Source organism: Mizuhopecten yessoensis, unplaced genomic scaffold, assembly GCF_002113885.1.
Source record: "Mizuhopecten yessoensis strain PY_sf001 unplaced genomic scaffold, ASM211388v2 scaffold1595, whole genome shotgun sequence".
Taxonomy (NCBI): domain Eukaryota; kingdom Metazoa; phylum Mollusca; class Bivalvia; order Pectinida; family Pectinidae; genus Mizuhopecten; species Mizuhopecten yessoensis.
The window spans coordinates 690,865-708,031 of NW_018404125.1; the positions used below are offsets into that span (position 1 = coordinate 690,865).

General features: G+C 39.5%; 1 protein-coding gene across 4 annotated transcripts in view; it reads right to left on the reverse strand.

Moving 5' to 3' along the window:
* LOC110465918 (DNA damage-regulated autophagy modulator protein 1-like) overlaps positions 1-16,640 on the reverse strand; it is a 174,195-nt gene extending 157,555 nt beyond the window's left edge. For 3 of the 4 annotated variants that reach the window (XM_021522099.1, XM_021522125.1, XM_021522091.1), the window contains exon 1: positions 16,575-16,640. The gene's annotated coding sequence lies outside the window, so the exon portion shown is untranslated. The remainder of the gene's footprint in view (positions 1-16,574) is intronic. The other variant, XM_021522107.1, reaches the window with a different exon arrangement.
* Positions 16,641-17,167: the final 527 nt, after the last annotated feature.

Sequence of the window (17,167 nt, forward strand, 5' to 3'; positions counted from 1 at the left end):
AACCGGCCAGAGCACAGCTTCTCGACATTTGACATTACAGAACAGGACATTATTGACCAATTCCACCAACTCAATACTAATAAACCCCAAGGTCCTGATTCTATCCCTCCAAAATTTATTAAAGGGGTATCTCAATCTCTAGTAAGACCTCTCTTACTAATCTTTAATAAATCTATTTCCTCCGGTATTCTCCCTTCTGCATGGAAAAATGCTCATGTTACACCCGTGTACAAATGCAAGGGTGCAAGAAGTAACCCATCTAATTATAGACCAATCTCTGTTACTCCTACTTTTAGTAAACTTCTTGAAAAAATTGTTTTGAAATATATGTTTAGTTATCTCTCCAGATATAATATTGTTTCTAAGAATTAATCAGGGTTTCTTCCTAAAGATTCAACTGTCTACTAATTATTAATTATATATGTTGCAATTGTAAAGCACTTGGATAAAGGTAAAGAAGCTAGAATGATATTTTGTGACATCAGCAAAGCTTTCGACAGGGTCTGGCATGATGGTTTAATTTTCAAATTAAAAAAAAGGGTTTTGCGGTAATATTTTGAAATGGTTTTCTTCGTATTTTATTGATAGGAGACAGAGGGTGGTCTTTGATGGATTTAAATCAACTGAAAAACGTTAAAGGCGGGGTACCTCAGGGGTCAGTTTTAGGGCCATATTTATTTTTACTGTACATACATGATATCGGAGAAAATTTAATCTCTAATGTCAAGCTTTTCGCTGACGACAATCTGTATATGCATTGATAGAGGGAAACAGACAGGAAGCTGCTGACTTATTGAATGAAGATTTACGTAAAATTTCTATCTGGGCTGATAAATGGGGTATCATCTTCAATCCGGATAAAACGGAGGCTCTACCTTTTTTCAAGGTGGGTCGACCTCTTAAAAATAACTAAAGAAATTATAACTTAAGATGTTTTATTTTACAAAGAATCTGTCACTTCAAACGTTCACCCGTTGTCAGTATTTTGTGACAGGGCGGAATGCTGTGCTGGGTGCCTTCGGCATGGTATTTCAGTGAGTTAGCATTATAAAGTTGGCATCGCAAGGATGCAATTAAACCAGCATAACCTGCTTCAGCGCACATACACACATGTAAGCATGTCCTTAAATGACCTTATATATTGGTAGGACGTTAAACCCTGTAAAACGAAAAACCTATCCCCGGCCCTACACGGGTGAACTTATAGCACAGTTTGCATTGGGTTCCCACAATACACTTGGGAGGATTCAAATTGTGTATTGTGTCAATAAATCGTCAATGTTGTTTTAAGCTCTTTGCACAGACGTCATGTACTTACCACCCTTTATTTATTCATGTATATGCACATTGAATTGATTATCTTCTTGCCTAATGTATAATGGTGATTATATACCTGTTAGTTTATCAATTATAACTAATAATATTATTCAGGTTGTGAGGCGCTTTATAGTAATTTTACAAATTATATGGGGCGCTGTATTAATGTTGTATTATTATTATCACTATAACTATAAAAGGTTTTAATAAACTAAAAAAGAGGATTTTATTTTTTGCATCTTTTCGTCTTGAAACTGATAAATGTTAATTACATTGTTCATTACAACGATACAAAGTCCTTAAATTCTCATGGTAGTAAAACTAAAGATCAAATAATAAACAAAACATCTCAGAGAAACAAATAATCATCATTGGGAACGAAACTGCGTCAGTCTTTATCATGAAAGCTAATCTGTGCTATCACTTCACCCGTACATGTTTGGGGGTCTAAAACAGAAATCTTTCATGAAGGCATTTACTGTTGAATGTCTTGGATTCGACAAATGTTGAGAAAAAAAGAGTTTAGAGCGCCATGCATCATTGGGTCGAACAAGGCGACACTTAATGGTAGACTACACTTACAATAAGGTTTTTCTAATCAAACTTAACACATGGGATCAGTGCTTATTCGTTTTACTAATTTGACGGCATCTTGGCATCAGATGTCACCTGCCAATCTTGGCGGCAATCTCGTTAAAACATCAATACTGTTTCGGCTTCATCGCTCACAGAAGTGGTCATTGCCGATACCTAAATGTCAGTTGGACTGGAAGTGTTCCGAACACCGTCTGGTCTCACCTACTGAATTTTTAAAACTCTTTGGTCATAGAAGCCCAACAATGTCCTTAAGGTGGCTCCATCCTTTCGCAATTAGCCAGCAGAATTCAATGAAAGTTTCACATAATGGTTATGTCAATATGTAGAGATGATTTTATGAAAATCTAAGCATTCCGATAAACTGGGGACTTTTTGTAAAAAATACCGAAAAATAGAATTTTTGTCAAATTCACCACATTCACATATTTTGAGTGTGTGGCATTGTTCAAAACTATTACAAAAATAAAACAATGAAAAGAAACACTGCTAATTAACCCTACAAATATTTCATTTATCTCAAATATCTACAACATGTTACAAAAAAATGTTTTTTAATGAAATTGTATGGATAAAAGTTACTAAATACAAGCGAAAAGCAAACAGGACACATAGTTTTATCCAAAAAGAGTGAAAAATTGAACCAAATACACACAAAGTCTTTATTATTAATTTATTTTATATTTTACAATAATTTTTATCCTGATGAGAGTTGTCTACCTTGAAACAAATCGGAACTTTTTGTTTTGCAGAGGGATAGAATTTATACAATGACACCTATTTTCTTTACTATACCAAAAACGACGGAAATAAATTAAGTTACTATATTTAATTGTCAATTTACTGTTTTTTTATGGAACAAAATTACTTTCAATCATGTAGACTTTGGACATCATTCCATAGCCCGCTTACGCATGGTATATTTACATGTCAGGTACATATGTAACCATAGACTATCGCATGGTATGCCGTATCACGTGCACGCACATGCACTTCCATTTCATAGGGATCTTGATATTTTACAAACCACTATTTTCACAGAGTTATTGTAATTGCATTTGTGAAACTATTTATCTGACAGTGTTACTATAATTTATACTACGGTAATGGAAAGCCCGACACGCAATACGGAAATGACGACACGAAAAAACGGCAAGAAAAACATGTGTATTACGAAGGATGGGAAGTCTTTAAAACGCATATTAAATGAAGGAGGCATTTGTTTTATAGACGTACACACACAGTATTACTGATACTTTCACATACTTCAGTGACGGAGCAAGATACTGGGGAGGGGTTACAAATGTCTGGCTTGGGATGGAGGCTACATGTATCAAAAAAAAGCCCCGGAATTTAAAGGTAATTACCGGAAATGTGGATTCCGGTAGCCATTGAATGCCCCTAACCCTTCCACTAGTCGAAAAAAAATCAAAATAGCGCATTCAGTGTATCAATTCGTGAAAACAAAGCAGGTAGTACGTTTTATTGAACGTCCAAGCAACAGTCGAAGAAGTCGTATGAAGAGAGACAAGTGAGGATAGAAACCTGCACGGAGACGACAGTAGTGTAAAACGTCCACCGATGACGGATACATTCACGTCATCGCTTTTCTACAACAGCAACAAATACCATTCTTAACATGATGTTGCTCCAGAAAATCAACAGAACAGCAGAAATAGAGCTTAAAAGAGTAATAAATGAAACAGCGAACTGCCTGTATATATAATGATAAATGTAATATGTTCACACGGCAACGAGATGTCATAACCATCATATACCTAGATAGTCGTTGGTTATCAGGAGGTTTTCAACCATAAATTGTCGCCAACACTCACTATAGAGTTTCTAAATTAAATCAATCAATTTGACATGAAAGGATATCAAAATGAAATATTACATATAGCAAATGATAGACCCCTGCTTACCAGAAAAAAGAATTGTCATTGTTTGTGACTAAGGCAATTAACCTCCTCTTCCCTTAAAAATATACCAAATATCGTTAATAATAAAGAAAAGGACTTGCCTATCTAGACTGTCTCGAACAACTCTTGTTTACCCCCTTACGAGAGTGCGGATCTGATGCCGACTTTACAGTGCTACCTTACTGGAATAACATGCGAAAGGCTCCTACATGTAGCAGAGCATTCAGCCCGGTCACATTATACTAACAACGGGTAAACAAGGTATTGCACTTAATTTACAATGCCGAACGTTTAGCAGGAAATAACAGCTGCCATTTGTGAAGACTTTGATATGTCTGAGCCTGGGTACCGATCCCATTGCATTCCTCGCCTGAGAAAACGCCCTGCAATAAAGGCAAACGCGGGATGGCGCTAAGGAAGGCGTAACGAAGTATCAAAATCAATAATAGAATAACAAGTAAAATCAGAGTAGGAAGAGATAACATTAATCAGCTGGCAACACTTTAATGGCGTTTGATGTGACTTAAACGTATTATTAATATATCAACCTCTACTTGTCTAACTGGCGGTGCAGTTATCCCCCTTCCATCTTTCAGCTTACTTAGACCACGGCCTGAGCCAATACCCCTGCAGGTCGGGGATGAGAAAAGAATACACCTGCTGCTACCCACTGCATGGTATCGTAAGAGGGGACTAATGTTGGAACCCCCTGCAGAGTTAGGGATTTACATTTGCGTCCCCTACTTGGGGATACAAAAGCGACCAAAATAAATGTGATGCACCTATTGCAATATTTGGGGTTTTGTATTTCTTTTTAACTACCTTCTATTTCCTAGCGCCTTGCTTGGCATTACCATATGTTTGGCTTTAATACTGAACATTTGCTGAGGTGACGAAGGCAATGGGTTCTGTCCCCAGGACAGGCCTTACCAAAGTCCTTAAAATGCCTTCTTAACTTTCAGCATGTAGGGTAATGGCAGCAGCTGGTTAACCCGTTGTAAGTATAATGTGGCCGGGCGAAATGTAGTGCTGGGTGCCTTCAGCGTGGTGTATCAGTGGGATAGCACTATAACTTCGGCATCAGATCCACGCTATTACAAGGAGGCAAATACACCAACATACCCTGCCTTCTGCACACACACACACACGCAAGCACGCATACACAACAAACAGGGTGGCACTTCCTTAAATGACCTCAGCTATTTATAGAACAAAACTAAACCAAAATTAAACCTTGCGTGGATATCATCTGTAATTGCACACCGAAGAACAAAATGGAAGTTGACCAGAACAAATTTTATAATTATTTCAAACAAAATCACAAGAAGTACAAAGAAACGAAGCACTTGTTTGAAATTTCACAAAGAACCATCTCAGATGCTGAAATCTAAGAATGCCGTTTGGGATTGGTTTGGTTTGGTTTAGTATTGTTTAATGTCCTATCCCTCCCCTGTGTGCAAGATGCATGCGTGTAGTGTATGCGTGTGAGTTTTGGGAGGCTGCGATATGTTTGTCTCCTTGTGATAGCGCGGAACTGATGCCGACTTGATAGTGCTACCTCACTGATACATACTGCCGAAGACACCCAGCAGGACACCCCACCAAGTCACATTATACTGGCAACGGGTGAACTAGTCGTTCCACTACTAAATTGCTGAGCGTTAAACAGGAGTAGAAACTACCATTTTTACAGACTGTGGTATGTCTCGGTCAGGGTACAGAACCCAAAGCCTTCCTCACAGGTACGAACGCTCAACTAAATGCCAAAAGTGAGGCATTGTTAAGAGAGACATTAGGAAGAAGAAAGTTGTATAGAAAGAAGAGAAAAAGATAAGATCCCGAATTTAGTCGCCTCTTTGCAATGAGGGCAGCAGGTACAATACTTACGCCCTACCTGCAGGGACTTGCCGTTGAGGAGGGCAATGCTATATTTCATAATTGACTCAAAATCTGACCTGATTGAGGAATTAAATTTAAACCAAAAATAACCACTATTTCAAGGATTACGCACTAAAACCACTTCATGTAAAAGATGCCTAGTTGGGGCAATATTGAGTTTCATATACGGGTCAAAATCTAAACTAAGCGGGAAGCTGCTACGTTTTAGTATCTATGCGAATTTTCATAAGAATTCATAAAAATAGTTATCGCAAGGAGAATTTTGTGTGGACAAGGTCGCTGACGGTTTGTTTTATTTGTTTGGAGTTAAGCGTCCTTGCAACAGCCAGGTCATATGCAGACGGGTGTCTATGGAAACAACAGCCAGGTCATATGAAGACGGGGGTCTATGGAGACAACAGCCAGGTCATATGAAGACGGGGGTCTATGGAGACAACAGCCAGGTCATATGAAGACGGGGGTCTATGGAGACAACAGCCAGGTCATATGAAGACGGGTGTCTATCGATGCAATAGCCAGGGTCATATGAAGACGGGTGTCTATGGAGACAACAGGCAGGGTCATATGAAGACGGGTGTCTATGGAGACAACAGACAGGTCATATGAAGACGGGTGTCTATGGAGACAACAGACAGGTCATATGAAGACGGGTGTCTATGGAGACAATAGCCAGGGCCATATGAAGACGGGTGTCTATGGAGACAACAGCCATGTCATATGAAGACGGGTGTCTATGGAGACAACAGACAGGTCATATGAAGACGGGTGTCTATGGAGACAACAGGCAGGGTCATATGAAGACGGGTGTCTATGGAGACAACAGACAGGTCATATGAAGACGGGTGTCTATGGAGACACCAGCCAGGTCATATGAAGACGGGTGTCTATGGAGACAACAGACAGGTCATATGAAGACGGGTGTCTATGGAGACAACAGCCAGGGTCATATGAAGACTGGTGTTTATGGAGACAATAGCCAGGTTATATGAAGACGGGTGTCTTTGGAGACAACAGCCAGGTCATATGAAGACGGGTGTCTATGGAGACAACAGCCAGGTCGTATGAAGACAGGTGTCTATGGAGACACCGCAGAATACATGTGTATGTCAGAAAGAACAAAACGAATTTAGATCCAAAGAGTTGCAAAGGGGGCAGCAGATCAAGTTTTGTTTCTGCAATGTCCACGGAGAAGAAGGCAATGTAGAAATCTCTTGGTTTTTATGTTCTCGCGAGGACCATATGAGGACAGAGTTGGTAGGAGATAAATTTCTGCTGCGCGGTGTTGTTATCTGCCCCCTACATCATTAAACTATTCAGATGTACCTATTAAATTATAATTATCCGACTAACTCGGATGTTTGTTAGTTGTAAAGGCCGCCTTCAGCGCACACGCATACACAACACACATGGAAGCACGGCCTTAAAGGAGGTTAGCTGTAACAGGACCCTAAACCAAATTAATTAAACTTATCAATTAAAGATTATCATTTCAACAATTGTCCACAAATGTGTTCGTTCGGTATTTTCTGCTTTGCCCACCCGATCATTAACTACAGTAGAGTTATTAACGAGAAAAACATTACTTGGACATTTTCGTAAACGTTTCAATCCCTAAATCGACCCGCATCTTACAATTGCGTTTGTAAGAATATAGAAGAAATTACATAAGTTAATAATAGGAGCAAAACTTTCCAGTGACTGTATACATGAACATTAGACCAGTGGTTAGACTCGACCTTAAAAACACTATAATCGCGGGTAGTTACATTATACATGTTTAAAAGAGAGAAAAGAATGTCACTAGTGTGTGCCGTAACGATCATCACCACTGTGGCTGAATTTCCCTAAACAGTACGTTACTGGTATAGATGTCGCTGCCTGTAGTGTAACAAATGGCCGGGCATTTATTCTGGATCGGCGCCCAGCGTCTGCAAGCGTATTTATAGACTTATACAATTGCCTGTTATGTAATGGGGACTGTTAAATAGATCTGGTTGTCTTTGCTTTCTGTATTTGAATCACTCCAATCCCTCCGGGTCTTTTCAGATTATGAATATAAATATGGGAATTGCAAAATGGGGATAAATAATATTATTTGATATTGCATCGCAAAAACAACTTTGTGCCCTTATATAGAAAATAAAAAACCAGCAGGCCTATACGAATAGTGTATGCTTGGCTGAAAGAATTAGTCTCGAGTAGTGCTGAATGGCGGATTAATGCAGTTTAATATTAGCTGTCCATACAAGCGGATAGATCCCTTGGGGAGGTACGGGACACGGCTTGTGACGACTTACCCGACCCTGCAATGACTTGTATTAAACACTTTCCCTCAAGGCTGAAAGCTGGTCCTTATCGGAAGAATGGGGTATAATTAGATTCTGCTTCAGTCTGCCTAGCCAATACATTAGATGGATTCACTTCGTAATATACTCCAAATCACGTTCCTTGTATCACTGGTCTAGTCTAACGTTGTCCAGCCATGCTAGTGGACCCGTTCTGGATGTGACATATTGACCACGAGGTTCTCAAAAACCTCACCGCTTATTGGATTATTTCGATTTGCAATTCATCATGTACTAATTAATTTGGACTTTGGCTGTATATGTGTCCATTGTACCGATGTACCACGTGGTCTATTTCACGTTAGATAACACAGAGAAGAAGAGTACAGGTAATGCCATGCTCCTTCAAACGAATAATCGTAATTGTAATCTACATAGTAATCTCCCATACAATCACCGCCCCTCGCCTACATTGTGCCAGTGATCAGTTACCGACACAACACTTAATTAAGGGAACAATAATTATCCATTGATACACACCGCGTGGCCGTTACAAAAGTCTTGTGTAGGATCCCGAGATATGTACAGTTCTACAGCGCTAATTGAACCATTACACGTAGCCAGGAGATTCGATTGCTACCCTGTTTGTGTGAGTGAGTGTGTGTGTTTGATGAAGCAATCTTAAAAAGTAATAGAAGGACACGAATGTTACCGAGGACACGCTTACTTCAGAAGTCAGAGTATTCTAGGGCATTACCTGAGGACGCTTACTTCAGAAGTCAGAGTAGGCAAGGGCGTTACATGAGGACGCTTACTTCAGAAGTCAGAGTAGGCAAGGGCGTTACATGAGGACGCTTACTTCAGAAGTCAGAGTAGGCAAGGGCGTTACCTGAGGACGCTTACTTCAGAAGTCAGAGTAGGCTAGGGCGTTACATGAGGACGCTTACTTCAGAAGTCAGAGTAGGCTAGGGCGTTACATGAGGACGCTTACTTCAGAAGTCAGAGTAGGATAGAGCATTACCTGAGGACGCTTACTTCAGAAGTCAGAGTAGGCAAGGGCATTACCTGAGGACGCTTACTTCAGAAGTCAGAGTAGGTTTGGGCATTACCTGAGGACGCTTACTTCAGAAGTCAGATTAGGCCAGGGCGTTACATGAGGACGCTTACTTCAGAAGTCGGAGTAGGATAGAGCATTACCTGAGGACGCTTACTTCAGAAGTCAGAGAAGGCAAGGGCATTACCTGAGGACGCTTACTTCAGAAGTCAGATTAGGCCAGGGCGTTACATGAGGACGCTTACTTCAGAAGTCAGATTAGGATAGAGCATTACCTGAGGACGTCCATGACAACTGTTGCCTTCCCCTTTGACTCTCGCACATCTATGACCAAGTGTTAACAAAGCGTAAATGAATTGAGTCATTTCGGTATATATATGATAATTATTGTACATACGTTCCAGCGTAGCCGAAATCGACATCGATTTTATAGACAACAGTTTGAAGGTTCAATTTGTTTTGTAACGTTCGAAAACCAGGGAAATATGGACAAAAAATATAATTACAGAAACTGGAGAAAAAAAGTGGAAAAAATTGAATCGGCAAACCCAAAATTATTTGTTTTTGTAATACATATATTTGAACTTTTTTATTTAGTAATTTGTTTGCAAAGGTAGGGTCAACACTTATGGAGATTTAACATTAGCGTTGGCCCCCACTTGGAATTTCAAAACAAGATAAATCCAAAAAGGTATGGGTATAGGAAGCTTAAATCAGGAACAGTTAGTTTCAGAATTCATTTGATGATAAATGGGACCTCCTTGACTTACAACTGTGTGGATGTTAAAGGTGCAGTAATACAAGTCCCCTAGAGCATTTAAATGGCACAATTACTATAAAATTATATCATCATCATGTGCAACGTATTTCAACTGTTATTTTGATACCGAATATTACACTATTTCAATAAAGAATTGTTCTTTTTATTTCAGAAAAAGGCAGAAAAATGTGTGAAATTTCATTTCTTATTAGAAATTTTCCATTTTTGACACGTTAATTCATATAGTTCTAAAACTAGTCTATTTTTCTTACTTGTTAAAAAGTTGGCTAAATGTACCAATAATATCTTTCAACATCAGGAATTTCAAAAAAAATGAAAACCGGTAAATCTGTCGTATACTACTTTTGGTTCAAAAAAAGAAAAACATAACTTTCTTTCCACATTTCCTTTAACCTGTGTTTCTTCATGACTAAAGGTCATTGGGTGTTGATATTTGGTAAGAAGGTTGTTCATGTAAATGAGTTTGGGTGTTGTTAATTTTGCTGACCTTGACTTTTGTTCAAGGTCATATAAAACAAATGTGCCGAAATAATATTTTGTATGGGGAGTCAGACAAGGGTATCTGTCCTTGCTTTATTTAATTAGAGTTAACGATATAAAATAATGTAATATTCCTTCATATTTTGTTTAATGAATGGTCAAAAGGCTACAAAAATAATAACTAGAAATGTAAGCCAAAGATTAACTAAAATCTCTGCTCCTATATAAACCAGATCCGTAATCTAAAGGCTGACTAAGGCAAAGCATTGCAAAGCAATTCATAGTCCCCCACCAGTAATTATCACTTACATACCTCTTGTACTCCCTCTCCATGCCAAAACATACTTTCATACCACATCTTGTTAGCCTAGATGACCCACTTTTGCTGAAATCGTTCTCGTAGTTAAGGAAGAGTTATCAAGACAAAGATTTTTAACAAAGGGCCATAACTCCTTAAAAGTGTCGAAATGAACAAATACTACCCTGATGCAAAACATCAGGGGGTAATTACCATATCTGTAAGCTTTCATGAGATTGGCCCAGAAGTTTAAGAGGCAGACAAAGTTTTTTTCAAGAAAAGGCCAGAACTCCTTTTTAAAGGGTCGGAATGAAAACATACTTCTTGGATGCACAATGTCAGGGGGCAGTTAAAAAAAAAATGGTCTTCCGTTGAAAGGGTCCCCATAGTTTTTGAGTAGTTGTCTGGACAAGTGTTTTTCAACAAAGGGCCATTACTCCGTAAAAAAAAAATGGTCAGATTGAAAAAAGAATTCCTGGATGCACACCATCAGATGGTTGTTACCATATCTGGAAACTTTCGTTGAAATTGACCCCTTAGTTTTGGAGGACATAGCCGGACAAGGATTGTTCAACACAAGGCCATTAACTTTAATGGGGAAAAAAGGTCACAATGAAAAAGTAATACCTGGATGCACAACTTCAGGTTCAGTTATCATATCTGGAAACTTTCGTTGAAATTGGTCCACTACTTTAGAATGAGTTGAGAGATAGACGGATAGACAAGCTGATTCCAGTAAACCTTACCCCCCCCCCAGGTTAAACTTTAAGCCAGACTTTCCATGAGAAATGTTTAAATACAATTTAGTGTTTCCGCGTGAGAAATGTAAATCTAACAAGTGTTACCACGTGAGAAATTTCAATACAGGGTTGTGTTTCTGCGTGAGAAATGTTAATATAGCCAGTGTTTTACAACATGAGAGGTTTCAATACAAGTTAGTGTTTTTGCGTGAGAAATTTTAATATAACCAGTGTTACCGCGTGAGAGGTTTCAATACAAGTTAGTGTTTTTGCGTGAGAAATTTTGATATAACCAGTGTTACCGCGTGAGAGGTTTCAATACAAGTTAGTGTTTCTGCGTGAGAAATGTTAATATAACCAGTGTTTTACCGCGTGAGAGGTTTCAATACAAGTTAGTGTTTCTGCGTGAGAAATGTTAATATAACCAGTGTTTTACCGTGTGAGAGGTTTCAATACAAGAGAGTGTTTCTGCGTAAGAAATTTGAACCTAACTAGTATTACCGCCTGCGAGTTCTCAATTCAAGACATTTTTTTTTCTTCGTGTGTTACCCAACACCATGACAGGTGCCTCGTGTGGTGACTACTCACCCTTGCGGAGTACCGACGTTATGTGGTGACTACTCACCCCTGCGGTGTACCGACGTTATGTGGTGACTACTCACCCCTGCGGAGTACCGACGTTATGTGGTGACTACTCACCCCTGCGGAGTACCGACGTTATGTGGTGACTACTTACCTCTGCGGTGTACCGACGTTATGTGGTGACTACTCACCCCTGCGGAGTACCGACGTTATGTGGTGACTACTCACCACTGCGGAGTACCGACGTTATGTGGTGACTACTCATACCTGCGGTGTACCGACGTTATGTGGTGACTACTCACTACTGCGGAGTACCGACGTTATGTAGTGACTACTCACCCCTGCGGAGTACCGACGTTATGTGGTGACTAATCACCACTGCGGAGTACCGACTTTATGTGGTGACTACTCACCACTGCGGAGTACCGACGTTATGTGGTGACTACTCACCCCTGTGGATAACCGACGTTATGTGGTGACTACTCACCCCTGCGGAGTACCGACTTTATGTGATGACTACTCACCACTGCGGTGTACCGACGTTATGTGGTGACTACTCACCACTGCGAAGTACCGACGTTATGTGGTGACTACTCACCACTGCAGAGTACCGACTCTATATGGTGACTACTCACCACTGCAGAGTACCGACTCTATGTGGTGACTACTCACCACTGCGGAGTACCGACGTTATGTGGTGACTACTCACCACTGCGGAGTACCGACGTTATGTGGTGACTACTCACCCCTGCGAAGTACCGACTCTATGTGGTGACTACTCACCCCTGCGGAGTACCGACTTTATGTGGTGACTACTCACCCGTGCGGAGTACCGACTTGTGGTTCTTAGTCGGTGTTCATCACGCCTTTTCTTCGTTTAGAAGCAGCATCGGTTATTGTAGCTGCTGTTTTTGTATCGATTATTGACAATGTAGTTCCTATTTTTGTTGTGTTGAACACTAGTATTTTTTATCTACACACATTCAATGCTTAGATAAACGTCATTCATTCCATTACATTTTTAACACAAAACATTCATCAATTCATCAATTCGAACGTATGTCTCTATATGTTTAGGATCCATCGGTTATGTGCTTTAAACCTCATATATCGAGTGATAAACAGCTGTTATTTGAACATTCGACTCTATTTCCAAACAAAAGCGTTGATGAAGACTGGAATACTACCTGTAAGGACTGATATCTGACGGTTTTACTGCAATGTACAATGAATATGCTGAGAGAAGGTACTCCTTCGAGTTTCACTGACTTTGTATGGATATATAGAAGCGGCTCACATGCGATAGTAAGTAAATATCTATGTTTTCTTAAAACGTATAATCGATAGCCACGGCGTGAGACTAGATGCAGTTTTGTCTTCTTTTTTTTTGTTCAGGGAGAGAGCAGAACTGCTGTAGCTCGCTCGTCACGTTATCCGAAGAGGCGACTGATGTCGGGTCAACCTGCGGTAGTAGGGAGGTTCTTTTGTGTTTTGTTTTTAGAAGTATGTTACTTCTGAGGAAAGGAAAGTTTACGAAAGCGTAACATTAACGTTACGTTTGTCATAAGGGTTGTTAATATTAGTATATTTCTATATAGTCTATACAGTCAGATGCATATAATTGTTTNGGTTGGAGATTAGGAAAAGAAAATACCTGTTGTTATCCACTACCTGTTGTAAGAGGCAACTTACATATGGAAAATCACTGCAGAATCGGAGACTTGCTTTTGTGCTTTTTAAAAGGAGACATAAAAGTGACCGTAATAAATGTTTTGGTCTTTCTCTAACTCCTTTTTTATTCGTAGCGCCTTCCTTGGTAATACCTCTCTTTTGGCACTTCTCGTTCGTCAAGGAGAGGACGGCAATGGGTTCTGTCCCTGGATAGGGATGTACTGAAGTCCTAAAAAAGGTAGTTGTTATTCCCCTCTTAACGTTCATTGTAACGACAACTCTATAAAAACAAAATGTTTAGGCGACCATATACATTAATTTTGTATGGCCATACTGTGCAGAAACGCCAAGGCATAAGGCTGAAGAAGAGAAGTCTGTGGTATCTTTAAAATATTCTTTATGTGAACATAAACGGAGCACAACACGCCGGCAACATAATAATAATTTTATTTTTAATCTTTTGACCTAAGTTGAAGCATGCACTTTTGATTTGTTCGACCAATATAATGATTTTTTTAAAATGTTATCCATCCTTCCTAAGGACACTACACATATAGACATACCATTGAAATGTCTTAGCACTTGTATGTGCGTTTGATACGAAGCACTTGCGATGAAACCATGGCCCTACAGCTTGTCACGATACAAATGTGTGAGAATTGGGATAAATACATCTCAAGGTTCAACTACTTCCACTTAAGCTGAGTATCGATAGACCACAGTTTGATATCGGCGGTATGTTCGCCTCTCTTGTTAGCATACAAATATGTATATGATCAAGTATTTGGTTTCAGGATGCAGCATTACTTATTGCAGTTGTCATTGATTCCCATATACCAGCTTTGCGCTTAAAGATGCAAAACCGAGCACTACCAATAATGGTGAAGTGCTAGCTCAGTTAGGAAAGCCATCTTCTTTGTTTGTTTAGGGTTTAACGTCCTAGTACCAGCTAGGGTTATATGAACACGGGTACCTAGGGAGATACCGCCAAAAGCGCGGAGTACATGTAGGTAGGAGGAGGAAAGAAAAGATAGATCCCAGATGTTAAAGTGGGGGCTACAGATTAAGTCTGGTTTATTTAATGTCAACTAAGCAGAAGTTACCAAAGTATATCCCCGATTCTGAAGGTGTGGGGCCATACAAGTGGAATCTGACGACATGCGGTGGGATACAGCAGGCCTTTTGTTTCATCGAACTTACACAAGGTCAGGAAGGTATCGTAGTTAGGAGGTTCTACGTCCGAATCCTGATCAACTGTATTTTACACGTTATTTCCATATAAGGAAGAGTAGTAATGGATTATATCAAGTGTGTCTAGGGGACATTGGAAATTGACTATAAAAATCGAACTACCGAGTATCGGGGCGAGAGGGGGAGTGGTGCGCTAAGCACGAGCAGCAGAAAAAATGTGTTAGTGGTGGTCAACGCATCAATCAGACCATTTTATGAGATAGTTGCGGCAAGGGTTCGTGTTGACAAAACGTTTAGCGTACACGTGGGGCAATAAAAATGACGGTATACATGTCTAGGTAATGCGCAGTTAATGGTATTTGGTATATTATTGGTGATGGGCGAATATTCGTAGCAGAATTTTATTGTGTCAAATATTTTCAATGAAAAACATTAACAAAAATCAAAACGCCTGCCACGTTTATAACCTTCATGCGAATTTTAGTAACACAACTGACTTAACGTTACGCTTGATCGAAGAAACCTACTACGGTACACTTTGTAATTTAGCCTGAGGGAAAGGCTGACTCCTCCAACACAAAATAATAAACATATACGTCCGGATGTCTGCAGGAAGTTGTGTCCACGTGAAATACGAGCAACGATACATCTCACACACATGTGTATCACACTGACATCTTCGACTCGAGACTGCTACGCTGTCCTGTACGAGATGACAGTCACGATCGAGGCATTAAGTAGTAAACAATAATGGGTGATCTGTATAGAAATTATTATACGTTTTGCAAGAATTGGATTTGCTCCGAATCGTATGTACTATCAGTGAAAAATCCGAGTTTTCCAAAAGGAAGGGTCCAATTTGTTCAAAGAGAGTAGAATAACTGCAGAATAGAATCCACGAAATTTTACTTTATATAAAGAAAGCCACGAACAGTGAGGATTCCCTGCTCCTACCGTTAAACATATAAAAATCACGTTTATATTTTATCGGTTAGTTACATTTTTGTTGTTTAGTTTATAAAATGAAATACCTGATACGTTTTCGAATTGAATGAAATTTTTAGGTTTCGATTCCACACCTGTACACCCTCTTACGTTGCAGGGTAGTTGCTAACCAAGGAATCGTGTCTTTTGGTTTTTGTAATGTGATCGGATTTTACAACTATATAAAAGTGACATGAGAACGCTTTTGTTAAATATGATAAAATACGAAAAACACTCAACCCATTTATTCATTCAATAACTCGATAGGTGTACATGGAATAGGGAGAGTGTTTATAATGTCTTATTTTGATATCGCTCATCTGTAATACTTCATTATACGTAAATAAATATACTTGCATATAAATAAAATATGTTTATCAATATGTGCCGTGCCAGTAGTGGTAAAACCTATATTGGTTTCATGACGTATATAATGCCGAAAGACAAGTACAGCTATTAAGGGAGAGGCGTCAGTGGTCGTACAATATAATGTAGGAATTTACAATACGTGTGTAGTATAAATGTAAAGCATGTGTAGAATGTTACAAGTACATGTATATGAGAGCCAACTCACAACACTAGAAACTTTTTAAACAAGACATAATGGTCCCGACCTTCAGCCCTTCTAGTGTATTGGTAAAGTAGCAGGGGAAGTGTTGGTAAAGGAAACCAGACAATATATACTTATAAGATGTTTCTCAGTCTTTATCCTGTTTTTCTCTGAATACTAGCATTAATAATATCAGAAAAGTATAAAGAACCAGAAACTTGCTTACCTTGTGCAGAGACAATCCCGTGCTTTGCCTTTCACTATTATACTGGACTCGGGGTTTCCCGAAATAATCTGTCTTATATATAGAAACACTAACATTGTAGCATTATCAATCTAACGTCACCGCCACAGCAGGGGACAGTAACCATTAAACAAAATATACACGAGGAGGTCTGTCATCACCACCACCACCAAAGTACTTAGCTGCATCGGTAAATGCCAGATAGGTTGATACTTCGGACATTGTATGTAGTAAACCGATGACATCTAATACTAAAATATAAATCGATAAGAGAATGATCTATATTTTCTGCAGCTACGGTGGTGATGGTGGTGGTGGTCGGGGTGTTGGAAGTGGTGGTGCTGATATTGTTGTTGGTGTTGGTGTTGGTGTTGGTGCTGGTGGTGTAAGTGGTGTTGGTGCTGGTGGTGTAAGTGGTGGTGGTGGTGTTGGTAGTGTTGATGGTTGTGGTGGTGGTGTTGGTGTTGGTAGGGGTGGTGTTGGTGGTGGTGGTGGTGTTGGTGTTGTTGGTGTTGGTGTTGGTGTTGGTGTTGTTGGTGGTGGTGTTGGTTTTGTTGGTGGTGTTGGTGGTGTTG